The sequence below is a fragment of the Sparus aurata genome, chromosome 18 (genome assembly GCF_900880675.1).
Source record: "Sparus aurata chromosome 18, fSpaAur1.1, whole genome shotgun sequence".
In the NCBI taxonomy this organism is placed as follows: Eukaryota; Metazoa; Chordata; class Actinopteri; order Spariformes; family Sparidae; genus Sparus; species Sparus aurata.
The window spans coordinates 8,214,171-8,223,505 of record NC_044204.1 but is presented as its reverse complement, the minus strand read 5'-3'; the positions used below and the strand labels follow the sequence as shown (position 1 = coordinate 8,223,505).

Here is a 9,335-nt window from a genome sequence, read left to right as displayed (position 1 = left end):
AGTATCAGAGGCGCAGCATTTGTGAACTGTATCTGTGTGAATGGATAAGCCGGCGGCACGGAGCAGGGGCGTGTCAATCTGATGGTTGTTAAGTGTGATAACTAAACAGACCATCCAACAAAATAAAGATAAATGTCCCACAGAGCAACGTTACAGGACCAGCAGAGTACTAACTGGCACCATAACAATACAATACCGCAGTTATACATGGAGAAGTGTCCTTTATCCTGTCTGTCCGACTCTTCGCCACAATTCCGCCCAAATAACAGCGTATGTCCTCGGCAGAAAGCTTTAACTCACCAGGTGTTTGTCTCCTTCCACTATTGTGTTGATGTAGTTACTGTCTAGAAAAAAACACTGCGATGGTCAGCCCTCCTGACCGAGACTTCAGTGAACTTTCCTCTACAAAACATCTTCCCTGCAAGTGAGACAGTCAGACAGTGTCCTTTTTACTGATAGCGATTATGTAATTATGTAATTTAGAGCAAAAAACATAACTTTTGCGTGGTGGGTCAGGAGCCCAATCACAAAACATTATAACAGCATCCATATGATTATAAACAGTCAGTGGGCACATGTTCAGATTAACAGGTAGACACTGGGGGAAACACATTGAGAAAAACACACAGACGTCATCATCATGACGTGTACCATCACGCCTCTTTTGAATCCGCAGCGCTGGCTTGCTGTGTGAATTACACACTGGTGCAGCTTTACGCTGGAGCTGCTTCTGTGTGAACAAACAAAGTCGGAGAATTGGCGAACCTTCGCTGCGAGATAATGCGGTGTCTCTGTGTGAAAAGGGCTTCTGTGTGGGTGTGTACTTACAGAGTCGTTAAAGGCAGGTTCTGAGTTTCAGGGTCGTAAGGACAATGATGGAATTCCTTACTCCTCTTTCACACCATTTGTCTTCTCTGGCCAAGGTGTTTACGTTGTTGTCCTCAAAGGAAAGATTTTTCTCCTTCAGATGTTAGTGGACAGCAGAGTCTTGACCTGAGGAGCTGGCCCACCTGTGTTGTACCATTTGTTTATGGAGAGGTTGTTTTGTCTCCCCAATGTACAAATCAGTGCATGCCTGGCTGCACTGAACAGCATAAACTACATTACTCTGTTCATGCCTGGTGCTTTGTCCTTAGGATGAACAAGTTTCTGCCTCAATTTGTTGGTAGGTTCAAAGTGAACCAGGATATGATGTTTATTAAAGATCCTCCTGAGTTTCTCAGATGTTTCCCACGACATAGGGAATGATGATGTTGTTGTGTTTTCTGGTCTGCCCCTCTCTGTCTTCTCTGGATCTTTAAGCGCCCTGATTGCATTTGAGTCCTCCTCCTCTCCTCTTACTGGAGTCCTGTGTCCTGTTGGCCATGCAATAGCTTGACCTCGGATGAGTTAGCCACAGTCTCTGATTTCTAGTTGCTTAGTGTGTCTGAGTCGCACCTCATCAACTTTATTCTCCTGCAACATGACAGTAGCCAAGAAGGTTTGGTAGAAAACCAGCTCATGGTTCAAGTCAAGTAAGCTAAGCTCTGATGTCACTTCTCATGCCTCTTTGCGCATGACGCGGTTATCCTTTTAGAGCTGCACTTTATAAACACAGCTGCCCATTAGCGTTTATCAAACATAATGAAAAGTTATACTTAACTCCGTCACTCCGGTCAGGCACAGAGTCACAGAAAACAGGGAGCAAGAAACAGAAAGAGAAGAAATGCACTGCCCAGCTCAGCTGATGTTAGCAAGACAGACAACAGAGTAATTCACTGGCAATGCAAGCTAGCACATATAAGCTTAATATTGTCATTAATTGTTGATATCACACTTGAAGAGGGAAAGTTTGCCTGACTGCTCTTCCTGCATTTTACTCTAATGTTGTTGTTTCCCTTTTCTCGTGGGTAAAAAACCCCTGAATGAAACATTTTCCATCTTAAAATCATCTCAAAAATTGGACTGTATTTTTTTATTTTGTTATTTCACAGCGTATACAAATTCATCTGAAATGCATGTTTAATGCTTTCATATATCGATAATAACAACGCTTTCACTAAAGTAAGGTTGGAGAACTAAACTAGCAAACTAGCAAGTTAGCATAAATGTTGCTGTTGTGTGGATATATAAAAGATGCTAACAAAGCAATATAGTACATGAAATAAGCTGAACAGAAAATGCCAGATAGGTCAGACCACTCTGTTTGACAATATATCTTTACATGTTATAGTTATGGCTGAAAATTACAACAGAGACAAACAAGTTTGACGATTTTTTAATATCTTCACAGTGGAAATTTACTGCCAGTTTTCTACCTGAAGGTGGCTGATGTTGTTACAGCGATGTCAGAGTGATTTGGTCTATAGGGCAGACAGTTCTGAATTTGCTGAACAGTTTCTGCCATTTGAGCTCTTTGAATCCTACAATTTACCCTCAAGTTAATTTACCCCCCCCCCCCCCCCCCTTTTTTAGAACTTTTGAATTGAAGAATATGTTAAATACTATTAAATACCAAAGCTTATAAGTTATACTGAGAGTAAAATCTTAAAGGACTAGCTCAGGTTGCATAGTCATCTGTTTAGATGCATAATTAAAAGAGTAAAATCAGTAGAAAATGAGTGGAAGGAACACTTACAGTCAACCATTATGCAGTGAAAAGTATGGTTATCACCATCTGCACCATGTTGATTCTCACATCTACAAATTGCCCCGACGCCTGACCAGCTGCATTGCTGTGAATGGGGGGATCTTTCAGAGCAAACCCTATTTTTTTGGTATATAAACAGAGATAACCTTTTCACAGTCTGGTGGCCAAAGGACTTAACTCAAAGAGCCATAGGACTGGCCCCACAAAGACGTTTCTGAGAAACATCTGAATGCCAAATGGATGGAGCCTCCAGAACCTACCCGATAATATATCAGTACCCTCAGTTCTTCACACATGGCCCAGATTCACAAGGAAGTGTGAATTTTACAAACAAAGGACGGGGCCAAAGCACCTTAGGAGCTATCCACATGGAAACGCTTTTGTGTGTAAACGCACATGTTTTACATTGCCCTTGCATTCTCGTGTGGGCAGCGAATCCGCATACTTTACGTATCAATGCCATCGCCTCTAGCCTTCGACCTCTTAACCCCACAACGTCTCATAACAACAACAACAACAATGCCGGTCTACGTGCTTGTGTTCATGCTGCAGAAGATATTGAGCCTATTAGGGTTACTAGGGCAAAATATTAAGGTTCGACCTCATTACCGGTCCACACAAACGATTCTGGTTTCCTCGCACTAGCCATTTTCGTCTTCTTCTTCTTGTGTTTGGTTACTCCTTCTACTTTCTGTTTGTCTCCAGTGTGCAAGCTTTATGCGCATGCTCTGTCTCGTCTCGTCTGTTTTTGGTGAATTTCAAGCACCACCTATAGGCCTGGAATATGAACTAGAGCGTGTAGAGCCGTTTACAATGGATCCATTTAGATGCAAATATTTTTGAAACGATGCCCAGAAAGACTGTGGGGGAAAAAGATCGGTTTGGTACGTGTGGACATGGCCTTTAGACCCCCAGGGTGCCGTCTGTGTGTATGCTAATTTTGTGGTTGTTTTGTTTTAATGTGCCCTTTAAATATACTAATGTATCAATATATGGATATATGTTAGCAACTCAGAGCATGCTTGGCAAACAGCACTATCCAGTAAGAAGCTTTTTGAATGTTGTTGTCCTAACACAACAATATCAGGACTGAAGAAACTGACCTGCCTGTACGCCCATGCGAGGGCTGCATGAAACGAAAAGACAGGAGACGGAGAGAGACACATGCAAGCCCCAAAAACAGCCCCTCATGCAGAATGAACAGACCAAGAAAGGCTTAATGGATGCTTAATGCCAATGCCTACACCATGTAAACATGCTTTCACAAGGCTGATGTGGTTGATGTTGACAGTAGACATCTGGAAATATGATGACTCTCAGTGCTCTCAGCTCTGAATGGTGCAGGCACACTCTAATTGGGTATCCTTATACGCAGATTTCTGTTGCAGTGTTGCTGTCTCATGTTTTGTCAGTAGATTAGTAAATGATACAGAGTGATATTTATTAACGTCATTAATCAATCAATCAATCTCTATCTGTATAACGCCAATTCACAACAAAACTACTCTCATTACACAAATCTAGCAAATCTAACCATACTTCTTTATTGATTTATTTACGGAGACCCAACATTTCCCCCATGAGCAGTTGGCAACAGTGGTGAGAAAAAACTGGCAGATACCTCAGAGCAGAACCGGACTCAGTGGTGTGGGTTAGGGTTAGGGTCTGCTTCGATTGGTTGGTTTGAGCAAGAGACAGGGAGCGAGAGCGAGAGGGAAGGAGAGGGGGGATATAGCAGCTACAGCAGTAATGACTGTATTAATAATTGAGATATGAGTGTTAATAATATTATAATCGATAAACAGGAAATCGATAAAGAATTCGCGATATGCAAAAACTGTCCGGTAAAAGTAAACAGGCAACACCTCGAAAATGCAAAGCCACTTGCAATGCCACCACCCTGATCTCCTCATTGAAAAAGTGGGCTAATGCTAATGTTGTAAGACAACCTGCAGTGGAGGGCTGCCAATATCAAGAAGTCCATGGCTTGGTTTAGTTCCTAAGGACCTCCCATGGTTTTCGCCAAATGCTATAAACACAGGAACCAAGGTATTAAATACCAAATCCCCCCCCCCCCCCCCAACAACAGGTGACACAGAAACATGAATATACTTATTCGATTTAACACTGGTATTACAGAAATGTGGACATTGCGATGGAGAATATAACACACAGGTTTTGAGAATGTTCACAAAGATAAAAAAGTTTCAAATAAAACAGATGATAATATGTGCAACATATTGACACAGCTACACATGAATATTTGAGGATAAATTGAAATGTGCTCAGGTTTACATAATACAAGTATCTTGAAATGTTTCCTCATGTATTTGGTCACAAACCAAATCACATTTGTACCTCATGTGTCACAACACTACTAACATGGCTATCTTCATTTGATACCATACTTTGAATATAATTTTGATGTGATATTCCCATGGATATTATGTGATCTCTACTAATAATTTATTGATGACTAGGAAATGCAAAGTCAGGTCAAGACAGGTTTATTTATTCAGCACATTTTATATGACATAATATAAATAATAAATTATATACAACATATACAATATAATAAAAACATATGAGATAGGAAAAAAACATTTAATCAAACATACTGTATAAGAGGACAAGGTAACAATGAATAAAAATAAATCAAACATAAAAAGGTGTCATTATTCTTATTGTTAGAATATGATAATAATAATAATAATAATAATAATAATAATAATAATTATAATAACAATTCTTCTTCTTATTATTATTATTATTTTAATAATAATAATAGTAGTTGTAGTAATAATAATAACAATAATAATAATAATAATTAATAATTGATGATTAATGATTAATATTTGTGTTTATATTTATCTTTCCACTAGAAATTCACCATATTTTATATGGATATCCCAATCAACGTTGATGGTAAATGTATATAATTGAGGCAACAAATTCCTTCATGAGTGTGAGTGAGTGTCCTGATTAAAAATGACTATTATGATTATTAGAGTTTGCCTGCTTGTGCAGCCTTCCTACATGTACCAGGATCCATTGCATGCTACCTTCTGACACGCCACCTCTTTATAGTAATATGTGTCTTATACACATGGTTTATTTTATATTGTTTCGATGTTAGTCAAGTGAGAAGAAATTATCATTCATAATATTTTTTGCAATAAAAAACTGAGAAGTGAGAAAATGATATAAATGATATTTACGTTTTATGTTGTAAAACTTTCAATGAATACAACAGAAGAAATAATATGAAATGTGGTTGAGTGGACGGATAAAACAATAATTGTATATTGATGACCCCCAGCAGTCACAGGTAGCCTGTTAATTCAGGTCATATATCAAGAAATACTAAATTCGAAGAAATTAATTAAAAGTCAGAGTAATTTGTTTCACTGAAGCTGAGGTGGATTATCCTGTTAGGGCTCAGAGGTTGCTGGTGTGAGGCTGTGAGCCACCTACAGTCCTTTGGTTACAGTTTTCGTCAGGTAAGTTTCTCTCTGGAGCTGGTTTGGAGGTCAGGGAGATGGCTTGCTGCAGATTTACCACAAGGTTGGACTATGTCACCTGTTGGGTTTGTAGCAATGCAGCAAGTGGAGATGCTGCTTGGCTGTGTGCAGTCAATGCGCCTCTTGTGTTGTACTCTTGAAATGGTCTCTCCTGCTCATAAAAAAACTCTCTCTTGTTCATCTCCGCTCATCTTGATGGCTGGCTAACAGACATTTAAAGAGTCATTTCGTAGTCCTTATGTGCTTTAAGTTTAGGTGCTGTGTATTTACTTATTACAATAAACTTAAGTGTATGTTTTCCGCAGGCACACACACACACACACACACACACACACACACACACACACACACACACACACACACACACACACACATAGCTTTTGCATATGTTTCAAAATTAAACTGGAGGCCTATATATTTGCTAAATATATTAAAATGTTTTAAATTACATTTGTTTTCCGCTGTTTTTGGTAATTACATTTCTCAGGAAACTTGAAATTACTCATATCCAGGACTAGTGTTTGCCATAATTAAGTCCTCAAATGGATAGATATATCATATTCTTTGGTCTTAATAAATCTTTATTTTTACATTTAAATGAATGTTTTTCAGGTTCTGCTTTCTTCTACATGGCTTTATTTTAAACTCATCGTGTCTGTGTATCAATGATCCAGCTTGTGGCCTCTATTTTGCCGACCAAAACATAGCATTAGACAACAGACAACTAACTCAGTAGTCATCTTTCCTCTCAGCCCTGTTGGTCTTAGTTTTTTTAAAGCACACCTATGCAAGCCAGGAGTAAACAATTCATGAAATGCACATGCACTGCTTCAGGTTGGTTGTCAGCGACAGTATCAAATGTTGAATGTGCTCCTACATTCATTGCAGCAGATTTTTTTCTGTTTCTGCTGTCAATGTGAGCAAATTGCTGTTTGTTGTCAGGCTCGGGACAGTCGCTGCTCCTCTTACGCTAATTCAATTGCAGCTCTGTCTCTGTCGATTTCTTCAGCTTTTTAATCTGACTGAAATATCCTGCCTGAATAGTTGAGATGGCCAAAACAACATCTCTGTCCTCTTGTTAGCCTCCTCTTGATCTTCTTTCAATGGGATCACAGCTGCTGTAATGTGAATGGTGGAATGGAACAGATGACATTAGAGAAGTGAGTCTGGTGAAAGAAGTGAACTATATCATTGTTTATTGTTAAACATTTCTTGTTCTGGTGCAATCCCATCACAAGATGGTCTCTAGTTGTTTTGTTAAAGTTGCTGGATTACAACTATTATTACAATGTAGGCTGACATATGATAAATATGAAGATAATTTTAATAAAGTTTAATGTGTTTTACTATTGTCACACTAACACCATTATTGAGTGGAGGACAGTAGAGGTGGTACCAGGGCGCTGGCTCTACTATTGAGCCCCCGAAAGATGTCACAGGCCTAAATCAATAGCCCTTTTCACACAGACTCCACATTATTGCCAGTGAAGGCTCGCCTTTTTCCGCCATTGTTTGTTCACAATGAACCAAGCACTGTTGGGGTAAAGCCGCTCATGTGTGTCAACTCATGCAGCACGACGACGCTGCAGAACCAAAAGAGGCAGGTTCCAGTGGCAGTTCTAGACCAGATTTAATAGGGGGGCCAGGTTGGGGCCGGCTTTTTTGTAAGGGGGCACATACAACCCGGAAAAAAGGACAAATCCCTCATTCAGACAAAGCAGTGTTTACAATTTCAGCAATTTTGATTGGGTAGTAAACTGCCGAGACACTTTATTTCTGCCTTTCCCTTCAGAACAAAATTATTGCAAGAAATCTGTCATTGTATTATTAATGCAGACTCCCTGTCAGGGGGGCCACAGGGGGGTCCAGACTCAGAGTTACGTGGGCACTGGCCCCTGTTGGCCCCCCCCTGGAACCGCCCCTGGCAGATTCACATCATGGAGTGTTTTTTAAACCTGTTTTCTACGCTTTCCACCAGTAAATCTAAACATGTGTCCGTCCACTGTTTAGAATCAGTTATTATGTGTTGTGATTCACATCCTGACCCGCCATACATCCTGGAAAGTGTCAAAGTTAAATATTTTTGCTCTTAATAACATAATTACATTAATACCCATTAGTAAACAGCAGACCATGTCTGGCTTTCACTCTTGAGGGGGGATGCTGTTTTCTGGGGGAAGGTTTACTGAAGTCTCGGTTGGGAGGGCTGGTCATTGCAGTGATTTTTTCCAATACAAGTTTTTTGAGACAGTAACTACAACAACAGTTGTCTGTTTTTTGCTCTGAATCATGTCACATAATCACCATCATTCAACTGTGGGAGCCTCCTGGCTCGGCTGCCGGGGACAGGTGGGTTGAAGTGCCGGACATATCTCTTTTATTTGATGAGTGAAGGATGTGTTTAGCTGTCATACTGTGAACACCATCAAATCGACACATCTCTGATCCGGCCCTCAGGCTTTTTCCATTTGCACAGACTCCAGCTGTAGGCTCTGATACTTAGATCAGAGCCTGCAGCTGGAGTCTTGAAACTGTCCCCCCTCTCCGCATCTGTAACTTTCGTACAGATGACGATGTGGAGAATTGATGAATGATTGGCGCACTGAAAGGGCACTGTGAATAGGGCTAATGAGACAATGAGGGGAGGGGATGCCTATTTAAAAACCTGCTGAAGCCTGCTGAAGCCATCCAACACAACAGGGAGGTACCTTAAGGTGAGAGGTGAGAGTGATGCCATAGGCTCATATTTGGCACAGCGCGAGTAAATGTAAAGGTGCAATAACCCGTATCATACTTTGCATCCATCTTTATTAGTCACAGCCACAAATACAGTAGATACATTATCTCATTGCTATGCACTCTGCAAACAGTTTCTTGAACAGGTAATTAATAACAAAAAGCGTCTGCTGGCATACAAACACAAAACTTCATTCTTGTCTCACGCTTTTTTGCATATCAACTGGACTACACACCTTGGCCTGGGGAATATGGCTGAAAAGTATACCATGGAATTGAAGTTTCATATCAGTTCATATCGATAATTAATGATAATTTTTAATAACCTGTCCTGCTGAGGTGAGGGGGGACCTATTTTTACTTTAAAACTTTGTCTTTTGAGGTGGAGATGGTTATCTACACATGCTGTCGTGGTAGTCCAGAACAGAGGGGTTGTCTTTCAGCAGGGC

General features: G+C 40.1%; 1 protein-coding gene and 1 long non-coding RNA gene across 4 annotated transcripts in view; one reads left to right on the top strand and one right to left on the bottom strand.

The window, feature by feature from the left end:
- LOC115568539 (uncharacterized) overlaps positions 1-4 on the bottom strand; it is a 22,561-nt gene extending 22,557 nt beyond the window's left edge. The window contains exon 1 of the long non-coding RNA XR_003981421.1: positions 1-4. This exon is cut by the window's left edge and continues 131 nt beyond it. This is a non-coding gene — a long non-coding RNA (uncharacterized LOC115568539).
- Positions 1-9,335, top strand: part of LOC115568538 (storkhead-box protein 2-like) — a 60,622-nt gene that overhangs the window by 32,508 nt on the left and 18,779 nt on the right. The gene's annotated exons all lie outside the window — the stretch shown is intronic.